This window comes from Protopterus annectens, chromosome 10.part0, assembly GCF_019279795.1.
Source record: "Protopterus annectens isolate FY-2018-M chromosome 10.part0, PAN1.0, whole genome shotgun sequence".
NCBI lineage: Eukaryota > Metazoa > Chordata > Ceratodontiformes > Protopteridae > Protopterus > Protopterus annectens.
In genome coordinates this window covers 730767862-730792792 of record NC_056744.1, presented here as the reverse complement: position 1 = coordinate 730792792, position 24931 = coordinate 730767862, and the positions used below count along the sequence as shown (strand labels likewise).

Here is a 24931-nt window from a genome sequence, read left to right as displayed (position 1 = left end):
ACTCATTCCCCATTATTGATGCAACATATAGGAGATACTTACATACATCACATGGAGCCTAAAATTGCATTTGCCACTTCACTACCAGCAATAAACAGACGTTTCAGTACTGTACTGCAAACAAACAGGCTGTTTGGCCTCCAGTTAAAATTTAAGAATTCTTGTTTACTTATTTATAACCTCATTTATATGCCACCGTCTAGATTACAGATAATCAAACTCTTCTGCTATGACACTAACCATCATATCTCTCAATTGCACAGGTTTTGGCAGAATGTCCAGATTTCTGCCTCATATTTTCGGTGTGTTCCCCCTAATATCTGTCCCTTTCTGGCAAATAGCTGAGGATTGGAGTCATGAAATAATGACAAACATTTGAGTTTAAGACTCCACATCCTTCAGAAAATTCATGCTAATGCAAAACCTATTATTCTATCAACTGTCTTAAGTTTGTAAGTGCAATATTTAAAATCTGTCCCTGTTTGTCCCCCCGTCATTTTAGGCTTTGTCCAGATTTTTTGCTCTAAGAGGTTGAGAGGTAAGCTAACCATCCTGCATTACTCACTCAACTACACCAATAGAGCTTTCTCCCACCCAGGTTTTGCTACTTGAAATTCAATGCCATGTACAGTTAAACAACTTCCAACTTTCAACTCCATGAAAAGAAAACTATAACAGCAAAGTGAATATAAATGCAGTAGCTTTGTAATATAATGCCTTTACTAACTGTTGTCTTAATTGTTTTTATTTTAAAATGTGTGGTAACATTTGCTTGATCACGTTTAAAGACCGTAAATTGTTTCAATAAGTGCTGCTTGATGTGTATGTAACAGTTTGTTACTGCTATTTTTTCCCCTAGTCCATGTACTAGTTTTGCATACATCTGCTTACTACTGCAGCTTCTTTTTATGCAGTGGCGTTACTAACATTATTTCAATTTAATTTTTATTAAGGCTTTGACTAAAGAGGGCATTAGTTATTCAGTTCACCAACTTAAAATAAAATAAATACTTTTTTTCATGTGCACAAAACTAGTAAGAGTGATAAATTCAGAGCTTGCACAAAAATGCTGTCCTTCCTGGGAAAAGGAAACAACCTTGAGTAAAAGCCTTGTCCTCTTTCGGAAGAGAGGCATCCACTTTATTGACTGATTTGCCAGTAAGTGACCATTATCAAAATCAATGATGGCTCATGGGGAGATGTTGTTGGAATTAATTGTGGCAGTGTAATTTGATAGAGTCTATAGCATACTATTTGCCTATGATTGTTTTCTTTCTTTGACAGGCTGACATATAGGTGTGGGGGCTTCTGCCCTGTGGCATCAATGATGTGGAATGGAAAGCATATTCAGTCATTTAGATGACTTACATTGATACTTTAGTGTTAAAAATGGCTTTTTGTTGGAAAGGCAATGCATTTGTAATTTAAAAGCTGATATGGTCTTCCTTTTTTCTGAAGGTTAGTCCTTATTTCATCAAGGCAATACATTTTCTGATACAGAGGCATATATTATCTCAAATTTAACATCTTCAGGATAGAGTTTTGTCCTGGGCAAAGTGTGTCTTTGCAAGACAACCCATGACACCTGTGACCTAGCAAATGTTTCTACAGCATCAGGAGCAAATATTCAGGAACTCCATAGTTAACTGCATTACTATTCAGTTTTTGTTCTTCTCTCTTCAGTACATCGTAACCTTTGTCATTTCTTTAGCCTAATATTATTTTTTTTTAAAATACCTTTTTTAAATTATCACTTGTAACATAAACAAACTAGCATTTATATAAAAGTAATCGACCCATATTAACAAATTCACATAATGTTCTATACAATATAATTAAAGCAACATTACATAAATTGAAATTGTTCAATTCTTACGTTCTCTTAAACCTCATTTTTCTTCCTCCAAAACATTTTTCTGCTTATATTATTCCCATAATTTCCATTTTATCTATGTAATTTACTCCTACCCTTTTCTAAAGAACCCACTTCTTTTTTTTTTTTTTTTTTTTTACCTCTGTTACAATATTCACTTCCCCAAGTGTAGTTAGTTTAGACTTTTATTTCCATTTTCTAGTAATTACTTTTGTTCTGGCAGACACCAGAATTAAACTTAAGAAGTCCTTATTACGTCAAGCCAATTCAGAGCCTGTATCTGTTCTCAAAAAATCATTTCCTTAGTTACACTCATTTGCTCACCCAGTATTCATGACAGAGTACTCTGTTGGGAATTTTTTACGTCTGCCAACTCAATACACTCCAAGAACATATGCTCCCAGGTACCTCTTTCTTCCCTATTACACCTCCATCATTTGCCATCTACCTGAGGAAATATTCTTTGGAGTCTGTTGGGGTTTAAAAATATCTATGCAAACATATCCAAGCAAAAATATTAAATCTTATAGATTTTGTTCCATATCTTGAAGCCATACATATGTCCTCCCATTGTTTCATTGTGAATTGCTTATCTAATCTCTCTTCCCTATCTTTTCTGACCTCCTCTAATTGATTCCTACAGTTATCGTGTAATAATGTATATGCCCTACTAATTATCCCTTTTTTAACAGCAGCTTCTATTCTATATTCAATTAAAAACTCAACTAGTGCAGGCCCTTTATTCAGAATTCCCCTATCCCTTTCTCTTTTGTCTATACTCTGATATCAATCCCAATAGGGAAGGCAATCACTAGCCTTCAATCCAGATGTCTTCTTGGCCTCCCCCCTTTCTATCACTTTTCCCTCTCTTATTATTTGTTCCCAGTACCATGGTTCCTTTGTCAGCTTCCATCAGTAAATTCCAGATCCCTCTTGCCTATTCTCTGTACCCCTAATTGCACCTGTCCCTACTGGCAGAAAAAGGAGTTATACACTCACCATAACATTTCATTTAAGTTGTTCATCTCGACTTCATTCTTACTGATGGGGTTCGGAGCCGATCCTCAGCTCCGACTCGGCCAACTACAAAACTCGAGGTCTCCAACTAGCTCGAGGCCAGCTCCCTATCCCATGATGCACCCTGTGTTACCTCAGATCTTGTCTGCTGCCCCAATATACCATATACCATTATTCGTATCTTAAGATAAGGAAACAATGCAAAAAAGACAAACAGACCATGACAAATCCTAATTCTCGGTCCTTGAGAAAACCTGGAGGGGGTAGGCAGGTGGGACGCAAGAATGAAGGCGAGATGAACAACTCACATGGAACGTTATGGTGAGTACATAACTTCTTTATGTGAAGTTGTTCTATCTTGCCATTTATTCTTACTAATGGGTAGCGTCCCAAGCACCGTCTTTCTCGGGTGGCTCAAGAGAGTATATACCTTAGGACAGTGGAACCAAAAGAAGCCCTGTCCCTGGAGGCCCTATCTACTTTATAATGAGTGATAAAGGTATGAGGCCTTGATCAAGTGCCTGCTGCACAAATCGTATCTACTGGTAACTTGGCAGTAAATGCTGAAGAAGTGCAAACCGTTCTAGTTGAATGTGCCTTTATTTTGTGTTGTAGTGGAGCATTCACTGATGAATAAGTAAAGGAGATGCAATCTGATAGCCATTTTGACAGAGTGTTTTTTGCCACAGGTCCACCTTTTTTGGACTCTGAAAAGGAAACAAAGAGCTGTTCAGATTTTCTAAATTCTTTGGTTCTGTCCAGAAAGAATCGAAGTTGCCTGTGAACATCAAGTTTGTGCAGCATATACTCCAACTTATTGTTATGATTGGGAAAAAAAATGGTAATTCTATCATTTGATTACGATTAGCTTCAGAACAAACTTTAGGCAAGAATGAGGGATTCGTTCGTAGGGAAACTCTATCAGAAAGAAAAATTAAATAAGGGGGTTTTAATAGACAAGGCCTGCAATTCTGAAACTTTCCAAGCAGATGTGATAGCTACTAAGAAAATGGTTTTCCAAGATAAATACTTCAATTCACATGAAGAAGCTGGTTCAAATGGTGGAAGAATGATGCATGAAAGGATAAAATTCAAATACCAAGGTGAATAAGGGGACAGGTGGTCTCACGTGCAAGGTCCCCTTAAGAAAGGCTTTGGATAGTTTATGTGACATTACATTAGATCCCTCACTGCCAAGGTGAAAATTAGAGATTGCCACAAGCTGAATGTGAATGGTGGCTGCAGTAGCTCCTTTGTTGAAAAGCATAGACAAAAATTCCAGGATAGAGGAAATTGGGGCTAGGTAAGGGTCGATATTGTTCTGAGAAGCCCATACAGAAAATCTCTTCCATTTGCTGAGGTACAATTTTCTAGTAGATGATTTATGAGAAGATGTCAATATATGCTGTGTTTCAGTTGAGAGGTTATGGAACCTGGCTATATTGGGAATTGGAGCAGCCAAACTGTCAACTTGAGGGACTGAAGAGAGGGATGAAGAGCTCCCGATGAGTGAATCAGGAGGTCTGGAACTGGGTCCAGAATCCAAGTTTCTTCCAATAGATGAGGTTAAAGGAAGGAGAACCAGATCTGACAAGGCCAGTACAGGGCTATTAGAATGATGGTCCTTCCCAGGGCTTTGGCTTTCTGTAATACTTTGGGTATCAGAGGCATTGGTGGGAAAGTATAAAGAAGACTTGGGGGCCAATCATGTATGAGGACGTCCCTTGGGGCATCTCCCAGAGGGGGGATTAGGGCAAAGTAGCTGCTGCATTTTGTATTCATGGGGGATGCAAAGACATCGCAGCATGGTTGGCCCCATCTGCGGAATATCCTTTCAGCTACCTCTTCCTTGAGGGACTACTCATGAGGTAGCAAAATTGCCCTGCTCAGTTTGTCTGCTATCACGTTGGATTCTCCCCGGATGTGCATTGCTATCAGAAAGCGCTGGTTGGAGGTATCCCACTGCCATACTCGCAGGGCCTCTCGACATAGGGGATAAGACCTGATTCCTCCTTGTTTGCTGTCTGTCTGAATCCAAACTGTTCCCAGAGGAAGAGAGTCCTGAAAGTACTGCAACGTCAAAAGTACTGCTCTCATCTCCAGGGCATTGATATGCTGATGAGTCTCTAGTTTGTTCCATGTGCCTTGGGCTGCTCTCCTCTGATAATGCCCTCCTCACCCAATCAGGGAAGCATCTGTAGTCACAGTAGCCGTTGGAGTGGGTAGGACAAAAGGAAGACCTATCGTTAATTGATGAGATGTCAACCACCACCAAAAATCATTTTTGCAGGAGTTTGTTAAAGGAATCAGATGTGACACTGGAAGTTCTTGATAGAACCATTGCGTGAACAGGAACCACTGAAGAATCCGCATGTGCATACTCCCCAAGGCAATTGCTACGACTGCAGCCATCATCATTCCCAACAATTTGAGCACCCCTGAGGCTGGTATTTTGTCCCTCGATAGAAGTTTTAGAACCTGCTGTTGAAGTACAGACACCCTTTCTGAAGGAAGTTTCAGTGTGGTGGTGCCCAAATCTGCTCCTATAAAAACAATATGTTGCAATGGCGACAAGGCAGATTTTTCTGAGTTTATGGTAATCCCCAACTGGCTACAAAGGCTCAAAGTGGTGTCCCTGGCTTGTATGGGCTGATGCCTGGTAGCGGCAGTGAGGAGCCATTCGTCTAAGTACAGAAACACCTGGAATCCCAAACACCTCAGGTGAGCCCTAACCACTGCCATGCATTTGGTGAACACTCTGGGGGCTGTAGTGAGACCAAAGGGCAGGGCTCGAAACTGGTAGTGACTGGCTCCCAGCCATAAGCGCAGATGATCTCTGGATGGTCTGGCCATTTGTATATGGTAGTATGCATCCTGGAGATCTATAGAGCACATCCAAATGTCTTTTCCTAGGAATGGAAGTATCGACGGAAGTATGACCATCCAGAACTTCTCTTTTTTGATAGAGCTGTTTAGTCTGCTGAGATCCAATATAGGATTCTTTGGAACTAAAAAGAACCTTGAATAAGTTCCGGATCCTTTCTGGTCTGCGGGCACCAGTTGGATGATTTTTTTTTTTTTTTTTAACAACCTTTGAATCTCTATGGTTGCTTGTTCCCTGTAACTGGGTGGAATGTCCGGGCTTTTTGTTATTACAGGAGGTGGGGTGGCGAAGGGACTAACGTATCCTCTGGATATGATGCTTTGTACCAAATTGTCTTTTTGAGATTTTTAGCCGGGTGCCTGGGTATAAAGATAAGCATCCCCTGACTGCCTCCAGAATAGGACAGTCAGGCCTCCTTTCAGGAGAGCTGACAGGGTTTCCCAAAGAACTGATCACTGTCACCCTGATTCTGCAGACCCCCTCTGCCATGTGGGTGGCATCTTCCATTATTGCCACCTTTTCTGCCCCTGGAGAGGAGTTCACCACATGTGTCCTAAAAGGCTCTTTGGGGCTTTATGGAACCACATCTTTCCCCCTCTCTGACCTTTGGGGTAGGGTCTAATAGGGGTGGAAAAATTGACACTGATGGCAGACAGAGTCTCTCCTTCCTGCTCCCACCTGGTAAGAGTCATCAATAGGATACCTTTAAAACCTATTTTAAAGGCTAGAAAACGTTAATTGGTTAAAGGTTTTAATTAATGTAATTGGTTTTTCAAGTGTATTTATATGCAGACTGATTTTATATTTTTTGTACTGATCTGATGAAGGCTGCATCTCCAAAAGTGGTTATCTGTTCACTGTTTATTGTTTATTAAATATATGTGCTTTGCCATGGTTGTCCCATTGTTGTTTCTCAAGTATTTTAACCAGCTTTTTTCTACATTGGGACTGATTTTCTCCTTGTTGCTGTTTGCCTACTTTATAACAATTTGTCAAGTGCTGGTGTCTGCATCAACTTCTGCACCACTCGATCCACATCCAAATCTGAAAGGGTTCTCGAGAACCAAGAAGATGAAACAGATGAAGCCACACCCGGCTCCAAGGTCTGTGGAGCCGACGTCAAAGATTTTTCAAATGGCTTTGATGCAGAATGTCTTGGCTCTGAGGATGCCGATTTCAAAGACTTAGAAGATTTGTCATGTCCATGTTTGTCCAGGGTTTCCAGAAAGGAGGATTTAAGTAATCCTTTGTCAGTTAACTTCCTCTTCCTCTCATGCAAAACACTGGTACTGAAGGAATGGCAAATGGAGCAGTTCTCCTGCAAATGCACCTCACCTAATCAATAAACACAATTTACATGACCATCGGTCAAAGACATCTTTTGCCCACATTTAGGGCATTTCTTAAACCCTGATTTGACGAGTTTCTCCTTATCCTGATCAGCCATACTAATTCAAAAAGGCAACAAAAGGGAAAGGCCTCAAGAACACAGTATATACACAAACACCAAAGGAGTTAAATGGCCCAGGAAGGCAAAAATAAAGGGATAAATAACACCCTAACAGTCCTAACAATCGACTGTTTAACAAATCTAAGGAATAACCAAAAAGGTTCCAAAAGGGAAACCTAGCCCTCTAATTTAAACGGGCTCTATGAATTAAACAAGCACACACACTCATATGAAGACTAACTAATTTAGTCTACTATCTAAACAGTCATAGAAAGCACTAAACTACTATATCAAAAATTTTTTTAGAGGGAAAGGGAGATAACAAGGGCCTAAATATAAATGGCCACAAGAGCTAGACAAATAACCTGCTACTGAGATATAATAACAGCATTCTAAAAATACCTAAAGTATCTTGCAGATAGAAGAAACAAAAGGGATAGTAATCCCCACTCTAAGAAATATACAAAATTCTAGAAAAGATATAACAAAAAACTTTCACTAGCCAAGAAGTGAAGGGTCCTCTGATCTGTTGCAGTGGCAAACGAGATCTGAGGTAACACAGGGTGCATCATGAGATAGGGAGTTCGCCTCAAGCTGGTTGGAGACCTCAAGCTTTGTAGTTGGTCGAGTCGGAGCCAAGGATCGGCTCCAAACCCCATCAGTAAGAATGAACGGCGAGATAGAACAACTTCACATTTATAAGTTATGTACTCACCATAACTAGACATTTGTGTTGTCTATTTTCATTGTTCCTCACTTATGGGTTTTGGATCTGACCCTCTGATCCGACTCGGCCATATACTATAGACTTCGGATCCAACTCTCAAGGTCCTTCTTCCTCTACCCATAATGTCCCACTCCATCCCGGTTACCTCAGATCGAGTTTGCTGCTCTATCTTATACAAATAGATGAAGAACAGATACAGTCAGATAGAAAAGACAGGGCTCAAACCTGGAACTGAAGGTACCAAACACAATCCAATAGCTCCTTCCAGAAGAAGAAACTAGATGGGGGATGGATAGGAATGGAGTTGAGGAAGAATGAAAATGGACAACACAGATGCCTAGTTATGGTGAGTACATATAACTTATAAATAATGAAGTTATGTACATACCATACCTCGAGCTACTCCCCTACCCACAATGCCTCATTCCCCCCCGATTACCTCAGACTGAGTTTACTGCTAACATATTTCCACAGTAAACCATTATATACAAAAATGTACATAAATTCTGAAAAAAGATACTAAAAAGAGTAGAGAAAGATGAGGAGCTCAACAAGTAACAGAGGCTACCATAAGTACATTAGGTCATTCACTAGATGGATGGGGGAAGGAGGGTGGGAAGGTTGAGGAAGAATGAAAATAGACAACACAGATGGAACATTATGGTAAGTACATAACTTCTTTATCTGATGTTGTCATTTTCATACTTCCTCGACCTGCGGGACAGATTCCCCAGCTACAATAACCCAGGGTGCCCTTCATAAAAGGATATTCCAGAGCACTGCAGAACCAAAAGCAGCTCTATTTCTAGAAACAATTTGAAATGGCTGCCAATTGTACTTCTACAGTAGAGTGACTTGCCTCCTCATGAAAAATATGAGCACAGAAATCCAGCACTGCCAGAATAGGGGTGGTAAAAGGATCTAACTGCTGCTGTAGAGTCCATATAGAGAATCTTGTCTATTTGCTCTTATAAAGTCCCCTAGTAGAAGATTTGTGAGAGGAGATCAGAATGTTTTCGACTAAGGATGAAAGCCTAGCAGATCTACCCATCAGTGGAATTGGAGAAAACATGCAGTTAGTTTCAGTCCTGAGTGACTGGGGTGACTTGGCCCTGATGGGTGGGACAACAGATCTGGAAGTGGTTCCAGCATTCACGGAGGGCAAATAAAATGAGACCAAAGGAAGATGAACCAGATTTGCCAAGGCCAAAACGGGGCACTGAGAATCACCTTACTTTTCAACCTGGATGCTTTCTGAAGAAATTTGGGGATCAAGAACAGAGGCAGAAAGGCAGAAAGTAATCAAGGAAGCCAAGCATGGACTATAGCATCTCTGGATGACTGTCCCAGAGGTGGAATCAAGGTGAAGAACCTGCTACACTTGTTGTGGGGAGATATAAAGAGATTGCAACAAGATTGACCCCATTTGTGGAAGATCATGTTTGCCACTCAGTGATTTAGACACTACACGTGAGGCATCAGTAAGACTCTGTGGAAGACTTTGTGGAAGATCATGTTTGCCACTCCCTGATTCAGACACTACTCGTGAGGCATCAGTAAGACTCTGCTGAGTCTGTCCACTAGAATGATGCACTCCCCCAGAATGTGCTTTGAGATCAGAAAGCACTTGGCAGAGATCACCCACTGCCGCACTCTCATTGCTCCTTGGCACAGGGGATAGGATCTTGTTTCCCCTTGTTTGTTGATGCACCATACTACTAACATGCTCACTGTTTGTATCGCAATAGTCTCTACAGGAAGAAAGCTGTGAAGTGCCTGCAATGCTAAAATGACTGCTCTCATCTCCAGGACACTGACATACAGGGTTGGTCTCCTGTGGAGTTCATTTGCCTTGGACTGTCCAACTCAGGAAATGTCACCCTAACCCACCTGGGAGGTGTCTGTGGTCAACATGGTGTTTAGGGCCGGAGAACAAAGGGGCATCCTTGAAGAACCTCCGAGGAGTGAAGTCACCAGAGGATAGAATCTTTGCACAATCATCATAGTTTGATTGGATAGCTGAGGGGGTACTGATGTAATGACCACTGGGCTGCTAAGGTCCACTGAAAAATTCTTATGTGTAGATATGCTGTTGGTAACAGAGTTATGGTGGCAGCCATGGAGCCCAGGGCCCCGAGAACTAGTTTTGCTGGAGGACCTAGAATTGCCAACATCTATCTGATATGAAGTCTTAGGCTCGAAATTCTGTCTAGGTAAAGGAAGGCCAAGGTTTTGTTTGTATCCAAGTGCACCTCTATGAAGTCTATGTTCTGAACTGGCTGTAACTGAGATTTTTGCATGTTGATGGTTATGCCCAAAGTAGGAGATATTTGTAACAGATAGTTCCCAACTTGGATGAGTAGATGCCTGGTTGGGGTGGTTAGGAGCTAGTCATCTAGGTAAGGAAATATATGGAATCCTTGCAGTCTTAGATGAGTTGCAACTACCCTCCATGTATTTGGTGAACACCCTGGGGGCTGTGGCGAAACCAAAAGGAAGCAGTCTGAAATGAAAGTGACTGGCTCCTAGCCTGAATCATAGATACCTTCTGGAGCATCTATCCATCTTGACATGGTAGCATGCATCCTTCAGATCCACTGAGCAATTCCAGTCATCCATTTTCAAAAGAGGTAGAATGGACTGGACCGTGACTGTCTTGAATTTGAGTTTTTTACTGACATGTTCAGGGATGTCAGATCCAAGATGGGTCTGAGGTCACCTGTCTTTTTTGGTACTAAAAAGAATCGAGTAAATGCCTGATCTGAGTTGATCTGGAGAGACCTTCTGGATTACTTTTTTTTTTGAAGAAGCTTTGAGATCTCCAACTCTGCTGCATCTCTCTGATGGTGTGGAATACCCAGAAGAGAGCTCTTTGGTTTGGGGAGTTTTGAAAATGGAATGGAGTATCCTCTGGATATCATCCTTTGTACCCATCGACCATTTGTGATGGTTAGCCAGGCTTCTGCGTGCAAGGATAAGTACCCCCCAACTGCCTTCACAGAAGGGCAGTCAGGCAACCTTTCAGGAGTGTTGGAAGGGCCTGTCCAAGAAGGAATCTCGAGACCCTTGATTTTGCGGACTTCCTCTGCTGCATGGGCAGCATCTACCATTGTAACTGTTTCCTCCTCTGCCTCTTGGGGAATATTTTCTTTGAGATGTTTAAAATGAACCCTGAGATTTCTTGAACCACAGTCCCCCCTCCCTGATTCCTGGAAAAGGATCTTTGGGGGATAGAAAAATGGATTCCGATGGCAGACAAGGTCTTTCCATCTTTTTCACTACGGAAGAGTGTCTCTCTAAAAGGTGGGCCCAAACAAAGATGATCTGTCAAAAGGGGCATTGACTAAAGGTGCCTTGAAAAGTTCTGCAAAGTCACACAACCACATCCAGGCATGGTGCCTAATGGCAATGTCAAAACTGGCAGCCCTTGAGGTACCCTCCACAGCATGGGAGATTACCCTCATGGACACATTGGAAATTGACTGTAGAGTGCCTAGTCTGGAGGAGAAGGACTTCTCCTCATCAGACAAGAACTCTGGGACTAAGCTAGAGAGTTCTTTGGTTAAATCCTTCTGTAGCCTAGTAAAATGGGAAAAATAGTTTAAGGTTCATAAGGCGAAGGTAGACAAGGCATAAACTCTCTTTGCAGAAATGTACATGACCCTAGACTTCCTGTTAGGGGGATGGACAGTGGAGTTTTCTTGGGCCAGCTCCTTCTTGGTAGCTGCCACAACAACTATGGCATCTAATAAGATTCCTTTAGTCCAAAGGGGTCATCCAGAGGGAGCGCTAAGGATTTTGTCTCAATGCTTACGGATAGATTCTACAGTGTACAGGTCCTTCCACACCTTGCATGATACTAGGTTAATAAGTTCATCAGCTGGGGGGGGCACCCAAGATGTAAATGGGCCAGACCCAAAAGCCTCCAAGAACACCATTTCCTCAGGGGTAGGGTTTTGGGAAGACCATCCACCTCTTTGGTGCAGGATTTCTAATACGTCTCCAAAGGCTGCATCCTCCGTGAAGATCTGGGTCCCCTTCCCTTTCCTCAAAATCGGTGTCTTCTGTGATGGATTTCTACAGGGAATCCAGCTGCCTCCTTAATCTCCTCAGTGGGGTGTTCTGGGGAGACATCGGGAGAGATCTGGGCTCCAAAGGTGGAAGTACTTGAAGACGTTGCTGGGCCGGCTGACCCAAGTGGGGCAGTGGTGAAGTCTCAAAAACAGTATCCATGGGGGTGAGAAGTGGATCCGAAAGAGTGGGAGCCAAGGATTTCCTGAGTATGGAGAAAGCCCTCTCCACCACCTCAAAAGCAGAAGGGGCCAGAGACACAGAGTATCGTCCTCCCAGAGTCAAAACTACTGGGGCAGAGGAACCCCAAACCCTCCCCCCAGCCAAGATGGAAGTCGGGGTTGAGCTGTTGAATGCCAATGTTCTAAGGAGAAGCGACAGCTCTGAAAACTTTGGAGTTGAGGTTAACCCCTCAGAGCCAATGTCAAAACTTCAGATCAGAGAGCTACTCGGCCCCAGCGAGTCAGGGAAGCTGCCAGAGACAAAGAGAATCACTATCGGTTCCGACACCTTAACTCTTAGGGCATTCATATCTAAGGTCTCCAAAGCAGGAGATCAGATGGGGAAGCAGTTAAAGGTCTGACTGCCTGCCCATGGACCTGGTAGGGGACAGTAAGAACCCCCATCTGGGTCTGTGTCTGAAGGAACTACCTCATCAATCTGTCCACCTCTGATTCAGAAAGGCTGTGGGAGGACTTGACAAATGATGCTGTAGAAGGTGGCCTGGATGACGTCTTATGAGATCTCACTTTAAGGAAAAACTCTGTGGTAGGGGAGGAGACTCTGAACACAAGGGAGCTCAGAGCCAAGGAGACAACTGATTGACTTCTAGGATCTGAGGGTTTGGAATCGGACACCCTAGGGGCCTTGGCTGCAGGCTCATAGAAAGAAGCAGCAGCAGACTTTCACGGGGAATGTTTTCTGCATTCCCTGTCTTCTTTATGCTTCTTAGAGTGGGGTTGAGCCCCTGATATAGAAGAACCTGCAGATGGGGCTGAAGGAGGTAAAAGGACCTTCAAAATAAGTTTATTTTTTCTGTCAGCCAGTGCTCTAGGGTGAAATCCCTTGCAAATGAGCAGAAGGCTTCGAGGTCAGCAGGGCAGAGGCGATATACTGACTCCCTGTGAGCATCAGATAAGGGAATCTTGTACCCATAGAAAGTGCACTTTTTAAATCCTAAAGGCTTTTCTGATACTCTACAGAAAAGGTAGAAAGGAGAGAAGAAAAGAGAAAAATTTTTACCACACAGAATGTCCATGTATGCTAATTTAACACATTTTTTAAAGAAACAATAGGTAGGAGATAAGGAGAAAGTAGTAGTAGAAAAAAAGTCTATAAAAGTTATTGGACTTAGCTGAAAATCTCCAAAGGAGCTCGAGTTAGCAGATCACAATGCTTCTCCTAAGAGCGGCAAATGAGATCTGAGGTATTGGGGGGAATGAGGCATCATGGGTAGGGGAGGAACTCGAGCTTCAGAGCCTACGTTTTTGAGACAGGCCAAGTTGGATGTGATGTCAAATCTGAAACCCAAAGGTCGAGGAATAATGAAAATGACAACATCAGATCTGATGTCCTTTTCATTCTTCCTCACTTATGGGACAGAGTCACCAGCTATGTTGACCTTGGGTGGCCCTCATGGAAGGATAGTCCAGAGTACAACTGAACCAAAGGAGGCTCTGTTTCTAGATATGATGTCCAATTTGTAATGTGAAACAAAGGTATGAGCCTTGAACCATGTAGATGCTACACAAATGTCATCAGTAGACTTTCTTGACCAAAAAGCAGATGAAGTAGCCATAGATCTAGTTGAGTGAGCTCTGGGAGGTTTTTTCAATGTCATACCATTCTGAAAGTAAATCCATGAGATACAGTCTGTAATCCATTTAGATAGGGTAACTTTAGAAACTGACTGGCTTAGGCAATTTGGAAAGAAAGATACAAAAAGCTGGTCTGACTTTCTAAACTGTCTGGTCCTGTGAAGATAAAAACGTAGTTGTCTGTGTAAATTAAGGAGGTGTAGCATGAACTCTCCTTTATTTGCAAAATTTGGAAAGAAAACTGGCAAGTGAATGGATTGGTTAATGTTATATTCAGAAGCTACCTTAGGTAAAATAGAAGGGTTAGTCTGCAGAGAAATCATATCTTTGTGATAAATAATGTACGTTTTTTTTTGCTGAAAAAGCCTGGGGTTCAGAAATTCTTTTTGTCGAAGTTATAGCTACCAAATAAGCTGTCTTCTAGGCAGAAATTTTAGGTCACATTTGTCTGAAGGTTCAAAGGGTTTCTGTGTCAAACCTTCAAGTACTGCAGTAAGATCCCAAGATAGTGAAGGATCCTTTATCGGAAATCTTAGAAGAAAAATGTCTTTCATAAAAGCCTTACACAATCTAGAGGAAGCTAAGGAAAATATTTACTCCTTGTGTGGTAATATGAAATTGCTGCCAAATGAAGTTTAATTATAGAGAAATGAATACCATCTTTGAAAAGAGTTGTCAATTGAATAGCTGAAATTGGTGCAGAAAAAGTATCAGTGTCCCTATCTGATGCCCAAACAGAGAACCTTTTCCATTTATTTTTTATAAACTTTCGTATCCTTTTGAGAAGTCAAAATAATGTCATAAACTAGGGAAGAGAACCTGGACTGAAACTATTACTGGAAGTGGAGAACCCATGCGATCAACTTGAGGGCCTGAATGTTGGGGTGTTGAATACCTGATGGATGACAGAGGAAATCCTGAGTAGGCACCAGTATCCCTGGAGGATAATGAAGATGAGACTGTAGAATGGTGACCCATACTTGCTGAGGTCAGAAGAGGACAATAAGGATTACTGAGCTCTTCAGCCTGCTTGCTTCCTGCAAAAATCTTGGCATCAGAGGGAGAGTGGTATAAGCATAAAGGAGTCTCAAGGGCCAGGCGTGAAGAAGAGTATCTCTCGGTGACTCCCCCTGACAGGGATCTGACAGAAGTACTTGCTGAGTGGCAAAAAGGTCACTGCAAGGTTGGTCCCAATGCCTGAAGATCATATCTGCTACTGACTGACTGTTAGACCACTCATGAGGCATCAAAATTGATCTGTTTAATTTGTCTGAAAGCATGTTGATGTTCCCCAGGGCATGTGATTCGCAATAAGAAAGCAGTCTGATGAGATTACCCATTCCCAAACCCTCATGGCCTCTCTGCAAAGGGGGTAAAATCATGTTCCTCCTTGCTTGTTGATGTACCACACTACAGACATGTTGGTTTGAATTGCAATGGTCTCCAACAGAAGAGCATCTCGAAATGCCTGCAACGCTAAAAGGAATGGGGGGGACCACATGCCTTGGACAGTTCTTCCCAAGAAATGACCCTCCCACCCAGGCTGAAAAATATCTGTGGTCACTGTGGCAACTGAGTTCGGTAAAACAAACGTCTGTCCAAAGGAAGATTGTCTGACTGTATCCAGCAGAGAATGTGTCATTTGCAAATCGGGGTGAGTTGTACTTGAAAAGACAGGGGTTGATGCAGAATGGACCACTGTACAGCTACAGTCTATTGAAGAACCCACAAAAAGAAGCATGCAAGAGGAAGTAATACAATGGCAACTGACATCGACTCAAGGGCTTGAAGCACTAACCCTGCTGGAGGGAAGGAATGTGCAAGGATACCCTGAATCAGTTTCAGACAGAAGTAATGTGGTGGAAAGGCAAAGATGCTACCTGTGTTGATGTGCCTCAAAACCACCCAGATGAACACCAGGCTCTGAAGTGGTACAAGTTTTAATTTGACAAGTTTTCTCATAACACCCAAGGTGTCATAAAGCTGCAGTAAATAGTCTCTGGAATGTAGGAGCTGATGCTTGAATGGGGCACTTAGAAGCCAGTCATCTAGATATGAAAACAACTAAAATCCTTTCAGCCTCAAGTGAGCTGTGACTACTCTCATGCATTTGATAAACAACCTTGAGGCTGTGGTGAGTCCAAAGGGCAAAGCTCTGAGCTGGTAATGACTGACTCCCAGCCAAAAGCGGAGATGTCTTCTAGATCATCTGTATTTTGATATGATAGTACATGTCCTGAAGATCTGCAGAGCACATGCAGCCGTCCTTATGCAGAAATGGTAGGATGGACTGAACCATGACCATTTGGAACTTTGTTTTCTTCACAAACACGTTCAATTTGCTTAGATCCAAAATGGGTGTGAGGTCCCCTATTGTGTTTGGCACTAAAAAGAAGCATGAATAAAATATGAATCTTATCTGGTTGGGAGGGACCCTCTGGATGGCTCTTTTCTCTAGCAGCTTTTGTATTTCTTGAGCTGCAGCCTTCCTCTGACTGGGTGGAATGTTGGGAAGTTTCCCCATTTGATGATGAGGAAGAAGGGAAAATGGTATGTAATAACCTCTAGATATTATTCTTAGCACCCATTTTTCTCTTGTAATATATGCTCAGGCACCTAAGTGCAAAGAGAACCAACCCCCGACTGCCTCCAGAGTTGGATAGTCAGGCAGCACTTCAGGATTGTTGATAGGGCCTGTCTGGAAAAGAATCTCTAAAGCCCTGGTTCTGTGGGCCCCCTTTGCCTCTAGGGCAAAGTCTACCATTAAAATTTCCTCCTCTGCCTCTGAAGGAATTTTCCCATGTGAATCCTGAAAAGGTCCCCGAGACTTATGGAACCACATTTTCTTACCGCCTCTCTGGTTTCTAGAGAAGTTCTGTGGAGATGTCAAAAACTTGATTCCTATGGCAGACAGGGTCTTCTTCCCTTTTTGTTCGCTGTGGGTAAGCGTATCTTTCACTGATGGTCCACAACAAGGAAGTACCATCAAATGGGGCATTAAGAAATTACGTCTTAAAGGGTTCTGCAAAGTCACAAGGCTGCATCCAGGTGTGCCTCCTTATGGTAATGCCTGAATCAGACGTTCATGAGGTGCCTTCAGCTACGTGAGAGATCAACCTCATCAAAGCATTAGAAATAGATAACAGAGTAGCCAATTGAGAGGAAGCCCTTTTGAAATCTTCAGCAGACATGGATTCTGAGGGAGTACTTGAAAGTTCTTTTGTCAAATCTCTCTGAAGCCTAGTAAAATGTACCAGATAATTAAGTGACCTGAAAGCAAAGGTAGCTGAGGCAAACAACCATTTTCCAAACCGGTCTATTGCTTTGGGCTCCCTTTTAGGCTGATGGCCATAAGAGCTCTGCTCTGCTAGCTCTTTCTTAGTGGCCGTCACCACCACCACCACCACCATGGATCAACCTTTGCTCCAGTGGGGTCTGTCTGTGGATGGGGCCAAGAATTTGGCAGGGCACTTGGGTATGGGCTCAGCAGTACCTGGTTCCTTTCATGCCCAGCGGGAAATGAGATCAATAAGTTAATTCGCTGAGGGAGTTACCCAAGATGTAGATGGGCCAGAACCAAAAGCCTCAAAGAACACAGACTCTTCAGGAGAAGGGGTTGGGGAAGACCAATCACCTTTCTGCTTTAGGATCTCTAGAATACCTCTGAAGGAGATGTCATCCACCTGTGATCTGGGTGACCCTTGTCCTTCAGTGAGAGACTCCATGGGGGGAGTCTATGTGTCTCCTCTTACACATCATCTTCCAGGGAACCTCTTCCATGGGATGGTCTACAGAGGTGTTAGAAGAGAAGGGGAGTTCCACTAGAGGAACTGGTTGGAGACTCAGTGGAACTGGCTGTCCCTGTGGAACAAATTTGACAAACTCAGGGCTCAGAACCAATAAGAGAAAAAGGGTATGATCCGACACATAAGAAGACATTCTCTCTGGACAGAAAAAGCCCTTTCTACCACCTCAAAGGCCAAGGGACTGGGAGAAGCTCTGACTCACTCCCTTGGAGCTGAAACTTCCAAAGAAGGCAGATCAAAACCCCTGTATTTGATCCTCGAGGGGAGAACTGGATCTGAACTGTCCAGGGCTGAAGCTCTGAGGAAGAGGGATAGATCCGATAAAACCAGAGCTGATCCCAGTTCCTCAGATCCGACATCAACAATTCAGCTCTCAGACCCATTCTGCTCCAAGAGTATCAGAGCAGAACCAGTCAGGGACATAGCTGGAAAGGAGGAGTGAACCATCCTCGGATTTGACCCTGAACCTCTCAGGAATGTCAGATCCTGGGGCTCTGAAACCACAGCTTGAATTGAAGAAGGAGATAAAATGGAGTCAGAGCTGGCGAGACCCCCATCTGGATCTGAGCACTGAGAATTTCCACATCATCCTATCCAGATCCACATCTGACAAACTTCTGGAATATCTAGAAGACGCTGTGGAAGGGGGCCTCAAATGTTTCTTCAGACTCTCAAACAATTGTTCAGGCAAAGATGGTGAAACAGGCTTGAGCACAACATCAGGAGTACGGCTCCTGTGAGCCATACTGGGCTTCAGATTCGAAGACTTTGGATCTAGAGTGGAAGTCTTTATTGAAGAGGATATGACTACTGGAGCCAAAACCTTCAGATCCAAGGATTGGCTGAGAGATTTCAGATCCGAAGATATCGGATCCATGATTGTACGGATTTTCTCGACAGGTTCCTAAGAACACCTTGGGAACTTCAGAGGTTACGAGCCGAAGAAACAAATTTACTACACTTTGAAGGGGTTTGAGCCCCAGACATAGAAGTAGCAGGTAGTAAGCCTTTCAATATCAACTTATTATGCCTGTCAGCCAAAGCCCTGGGGTTAAAGGTAGAGCACACTGAACAGGCCATATTCAAATGACTGGGTCAAAGGCTATAAACGCACTCCCTGTGGGCATTGGAGTTGGGATCTTATGCCCACAGAAAGTGCATTTCTTAAAACACACTGATTTTTCAGACATGGCCTTGAACTGCAAAAGAAAAATAATCAGCAGAAAAACAATATACACTTTTTTTCAGCAAAAAAGTGGGGAAAAGGAAAGGAAAGGCACGGATCTTACCACCAATCACGGCTAATGAAACTACCCTGTTAAAGGAGTAAAGAGAGTACCAACAACGGTACGGAAAAACTACTACTTCGTAGTAGAGAAAGAAAAAAGGAAAGAAGATTAATCCTAATGCCTGCAAAACACTAAACAGGGAGGTACAGAAAAAATATGTAAAGAGACAAATTAGCAATTTCAAAAACTGAAAAACTTTGTCTTACAATTGCTCGAGAGTGGAACCCACATCTAACCACGATGGCGGCAAATGAGATCTGAGGTAACAGGGATGGAGTGATGCGTTGTGGGTAGAGGGAGGAGCTCGAGAATTGGATCCGAAATCTAAAGTATACACCTGAGTTAGATCTGAGGGTCAGATCTGAAACCCACAAGTGAGGAAGAATGAAAAGGACAACATCAGATTGTCATTTATCCATTCTTGTGTTGGCTTACTTCTTAGGATACTTTCTGCTCCTTTATGAATATAATATTTTGTATGACTGTTGTTATTCTCCTTAAGTATCTGCATCCAAAACCCCACTCTTTCCTTATATCTTGAATTAGCCCCCCACCTCCGCTTCATCACCATCCTTTACAGTTTGAATTAAAGCTTTCTGCTTGTGTTATGTACAAGATCCTTAACTGTGTAGCTTTAAAATATCCATTAAAATTGGGTAATCCTAAACTTCCTTGTTCTTGAGGATCAACTTATCCCACTTAACTTTTGCCCTCTTCCCCTCCCATTTAGAATCCTGCAGTTCTATAATAATTACTATCCACAACTTCTCCTCTGATTGATAAAAATATGCCTGACCCGTGTAGAAAACTAAAATGACTAAAAACATTTTTACTACTTATATCTTGCTATCCATATCTATAGGCAAGAGCTTCCAGTTTCTTGGTTTTTGTATTATGTTTTATTTAGTTTACTCTCTTCCCACATATGTTAGCTGCCATACCAGATTCCTTTTTATTCCATACTGCTAAATAATTCATTTTATTGTGTCCCCGCAAATATGGGAATTTTTTTAACCACTGTTATTGAATTATCATTTGTGGCATAGGCAAATTTACACTTTTATAAAAGTAATCAAACTGTATCAACAAGTTCAAGCTTACAAACATTATACTTCACATATATTATTATATATTATATAACTTACGCAACATTACATAAATTATTCCTGCCTTGTTTTTAAACAAGAAACATTTTTATTAAACCATCACTTATAACATAGGCAATCATACCTTTATATAATGAAAACAAACCACACCGACACAATCCTAGTTGCAAGCATTTTACATCACAAACCATGCTGACACACTCCCAGTTGCAAATATTATACATCACTTATAACATACCCAATCATTTTCAGTCAAACATTACATAGATCATTTATGTCCTGCCTTATTTTAAACCACATTCCTCCCCTGCATGTATTGTTGCCACAATTCCCATTTTTTCCTATGTAGTTTGCTCCTACCCTTTTCTAAAGATCTCAGTTCCAGTTGTTTTATCTGTTACTACATTCACTACTTCTAGAATAGTTGGTTTAGATTTTGATTTTGGTTTTCTAGTAACTGCTTTTTTCGCAGCCACCATAATTAGACACAACAAGGCCTTACCATGTCTAGGCAATTCCATTTCTGTATCATAGCTCAGAAAAACCATCTCCTTTATCATACCAGTCTGTCCATCCAGCACCTCTAACAGTGCATCCCGCAGGGAATTCATAAAGTCCTCCAACTCACCGCACTCCCAGAAAAAATGTTCACAATTACTACACCCTTCCCTGTCACACCTCTATTATTTGCTGTCTAACCGAGGAAGATTTCTCTGGAGTCTACTTGGGGAATAACAATATCTATGTAAACATTTCCAAGCAAAAATCCTAAATCGTCTAGATTTTGTTGCATATTTGGGAGACATACATATATCCTTCCATTGTTTCTTAATGAACTGCTTATCCAGTCTCTCTTCCCAATTATTTCTAACCTCCTCTGATTGATTCTTAGAGTTATCATGCAATATTTTATATGATCTACTAATTATTCATTTTTTAATGGCAACTTTTGTTCTAGAGTCTACTAAAAACTGTACCAGTGCTAGTCTTTCATTTAGGACCCTCCCCCCTATTTATTAATCTTGGCCTATATTCTGATATCAATCCGTGATAGTTCCCTAATCTGCAGTCCAAATAAATTCTTGACATCTTCCCATTCAATCATCTTTGCCTTTCTAGTTATTTTCTCCCAATACCCTGGTTCTTTTTGCCAGTTTTCTCCAATTCCAGCCTCCTCTTGCCTATTCTCTATATCCCTAATTGTAGTCATCCCTATTGGTAGAATTTCCTTCTCCATTCCATTGTTGACTACGTTCTTAGGGTACTTTCTGCCACTTTATAGACATAATATTCTGTATGACTGTTATTCTCCTTAAAGGCCTGCATCCAAAATCCCAGTCTCTCCTTGTTTCCTGAGCTTCCCCCCTGTTTCAATATCATCCCTTTTCACTTTGAATTATAGTTTTCGGTTTGTGTATGTATAGGAGCCTTAATGGTGTAGTTCTGAAATACCCCTTCAACTTGGGTAATCCCAAGCTGCCCTGTACTACTGGAAGAATCAGCTTATCCCACTTGACTCTTGCCATCTTCCCCTCCCAAGTAAAGTCCTTCAGCTCTTTATTAATTGCTATCCACAACTCCTCTGGTTGATAAAAATATGTCTGGCCTGTGTATAACACAAAAGGGACTAAAAACATTTTGACTGCTTGTATCTTACTATCCATATAACAAAATGTCCATTTTCTCAGTTTTTGTATCATCTTTTGTTTAGTCTCAACGCACATATCCTTAGCTGCCACACCAGAATCATTTTTAATCCATACTCCTAAATACTTCATCTTATCATGTCCCCATAAATATAGATATTGCTGAACCAATTCATATGTAGGTACATAATTTATTGTTGCCTTTTTTTAGCTTCATTAATTTTGTATCCAGAAAAGATATGAAACGGTCTCAAAATGCTCCACAACACTGTAATGTCTCTTTCTGGTTTCATTACACATAAAATAACATCATCTATAAACAGAGCCAGCTTTTCTTGACTACCATACCAAATATATCCTTGAATTTCTGGGTCCCTTATTTTTTTCCCCCAATGATAATAAATATAATGCAAACAACAAAGAGGAAAGAGGGCACCCCTGATTGGTTCCTCTGCTCAAGCAGAAATGATCAGAGAAGACCCCACTCACATTAATTTTCACCTCTGATCCCTCATACATCCTCTTAATCAACCTTATATTTTTTCAAGAAATGCAAATACATCCATTTCCCTGCTCATCAAGTCCAAGATTACTCTGTCATATAACTTTTCTGCATCAAGATCCACCAACAATGGTATTTTCTTACACGCTGCTTCCCTTTGAATCATTAATGTTCGGCTAATGTCAAATGTTTGCTTCCCCCTCACAAAACCACATTAATCCATATCTATCAATTTTGGCATTACATCTGTCATTCTTTTAGCCATTATAGACATGAACACTTTATAATCATGGTTTAATATTGAAATGGGCCTGTATGAAGTGGATGTGATGGATCTTTACCCTCTTTATATTACAGCTACCACTGTTTTCTTCCAGGACGTTGGTACTTCTCCTCCTCTTAAAATATGGTCAAACAAAACCTTCCAGATCTTTATCAGTATTTTCCCTCCTAGCTTCACAGGAATGTCATCTATCCCTGGGGACTTTTCTGGAGACTGATTATACATCACCATTTTTATCTCATCTCCTCCTATCCTAACCATTAATAATTGAGCCTAATGCACTTCTAACCTTGGCATATTTAATTCTTCCACAAACATTTCCTTTTGTAACTTTTCTTGATTTCCATATTTCTCTGCTTTATACAAACATTCATGGAATTTCTGAAATATTTCTAAACCTCTACAGGATCTCTTGTTACCTTCCTTGTTATAGGATCCCTAAGCTTGGAGACAGCCCTTTCTACTTCCTGTTGTATGAGTTTCTGTGCTAAAAGTTTTTGTGTTGTACTGTTATTATCAAAAAAACTGTTGCTTAACAGCAATCTTTCTAAATTCGTGTATATTATCGAGGTAATCCCTTATTTTCTGCTTAGCATTCTGCAGTTGATCCTCTTCTTATTCCGTGAGATTTCCCCCTATTCAGCAATACCTTAACATGTCAGCCCCTCTAAATAATTCTTATTTCTTAACCATAGGTCCCTTTCCTTTATTTCCAGACTATTTTTAAACTCTGCCTAAATTTTATCCCACTCCCTAGCTATATTTTCAGAATTGATTTCTATCCTCTCGAATACCTCCTGAATAACCTGTACTACCCATTCCTTAAATTCCTCTCTTTTCAACAGATAGGTGGGAAAGCACCAGTGTCTCGTTTTCATTTCATTGCCCTGTGTTTTTATTTTAGTTATTATTGCCAGTGATCTGAAATAATTATTGGGTACATATCAAGACCAATTAAATGCACATGTTCCTGTGAAATGTAAATTCTGTCTAGCCCAGCCCAGTTTTTTATATCTTGGTGAAGAATATGCAAATTCACTCTGAACTCCTATTACTGAATTCACTTCTTCCATGCCAAATATTTTCATACATTTCTTCAAAAATCTACCCTCCTTTGTTATACTTTTCCTTTAGAGTCCCTCCCCCAGACACATCTTCACTGCTGCAAATCAAATTCCAGTCTCCACCTATAAGTAATATAACTTGCTGAAAACTGATTATTTCTCCCAGAATTTGCTTAAGCGCCATTATAGCAGTTTTAGGTGGAGTATAAATACATGCCGGTGTCATCCTCCTTCCTTGCCAGTAGCCCCTTAGCACTACAAATTTTTTATTTATTTATTTAACATTTGGCGACTGGAAAAGTCTGAATAGGACAGAGCCTATTTTCAGTGGAGGCCCGGAGAGAAATGCTGCACGTGCAAGACTTTGGAATGTGGGAGGAAACAGGAGTACCTGAAGGAAACCCACGTGAACACAGGGAGGACATGCAGACTCCACAAAGAAAGCACTCCGGCAGAGAATTGAACCAGAGAACCTCTTGCTGTGAGGCAACAATGTTAACCACTGCACCACTGTGCCTTGCACCCAAATCTGCCATTATCTTTTTTATCCCTTCTATCACTATTGTAGCTCCTCTTGTAATTAATACAAGTACTCCTCTTTTTCTTTGTTCCAAATATTCCACTGAATAACCATCCAAAAAACATTCTTTATCAAATTCACACGTTCAATTATTTCCAAGTGTGTCTTCTGTAACATAACTATTTGCACTCTACATTTTTAATATAGTTCACTATTCTTTCTTTTTTGTATTTATTTGTGAGGCCATTGACATTTAAAGACATTATACAAAGCATCACTGTATTACAAAGTTATTATTCCCACCTTTTATGTATAACAACGTTTTTGTTAAATGTCAAGTTCCAGTGTTTGTGTTACATGCATACACTGTTTGGCAGGGTGAACGTTAATATAGTTGCCTTTTGTCAAATCCATTAGTACTAGTAAGAAAAATGTTTTCTTTACTTACAGTTAACTTGCTCCCCTGTCTGCCCCTCCCCAAAGCACATTTCTGAAGATTAATGACATGAAGTAGGGCATATAATTTAGAGTCCCCCACAAGTCCAAAAAATTCTGAAAAAGTCCAAAATTTCCAGATTTTCTTGTTCTGTCATATTTCACAAATATAATTAGTGCATTGTAATCCAACATTAAGTTACTGGTTTTATTATTTACTGTTCATCTACATCTCCCAAATCTGTCTCTGCTTCATTTCCAATGTAATTTTTTAGTCAACTCTTGTGCTCACTTCCCTCTCTCCAACATCTTCCATTGAAACAGTGGAAAAGGTTTCACAGGTACAGCCTCTCTATGGCCTTTCTTACCTGAACAACAAGAAACAGAATATCTTTCTGTTTCTCAGCTCACTTTTTGTTGGACAAACTTTTGTATTTCCTC

The 24931-nt window shown here is 41.2% G+C and overlaps 1 protein-coding gene across 1 annotated transcript in view; it reads right to left on the bottom strand.

The window, feature by feature from the left end:
* EFCAB7 (EF-hand calcium binding domain 7) overlaps positions 1-24931 on the bottom strand; it is a 1599470-nt gene that overhangs the window by 1176642 nt on the left and 397897 nt on the right. The window lies entirely within an intron of this gene.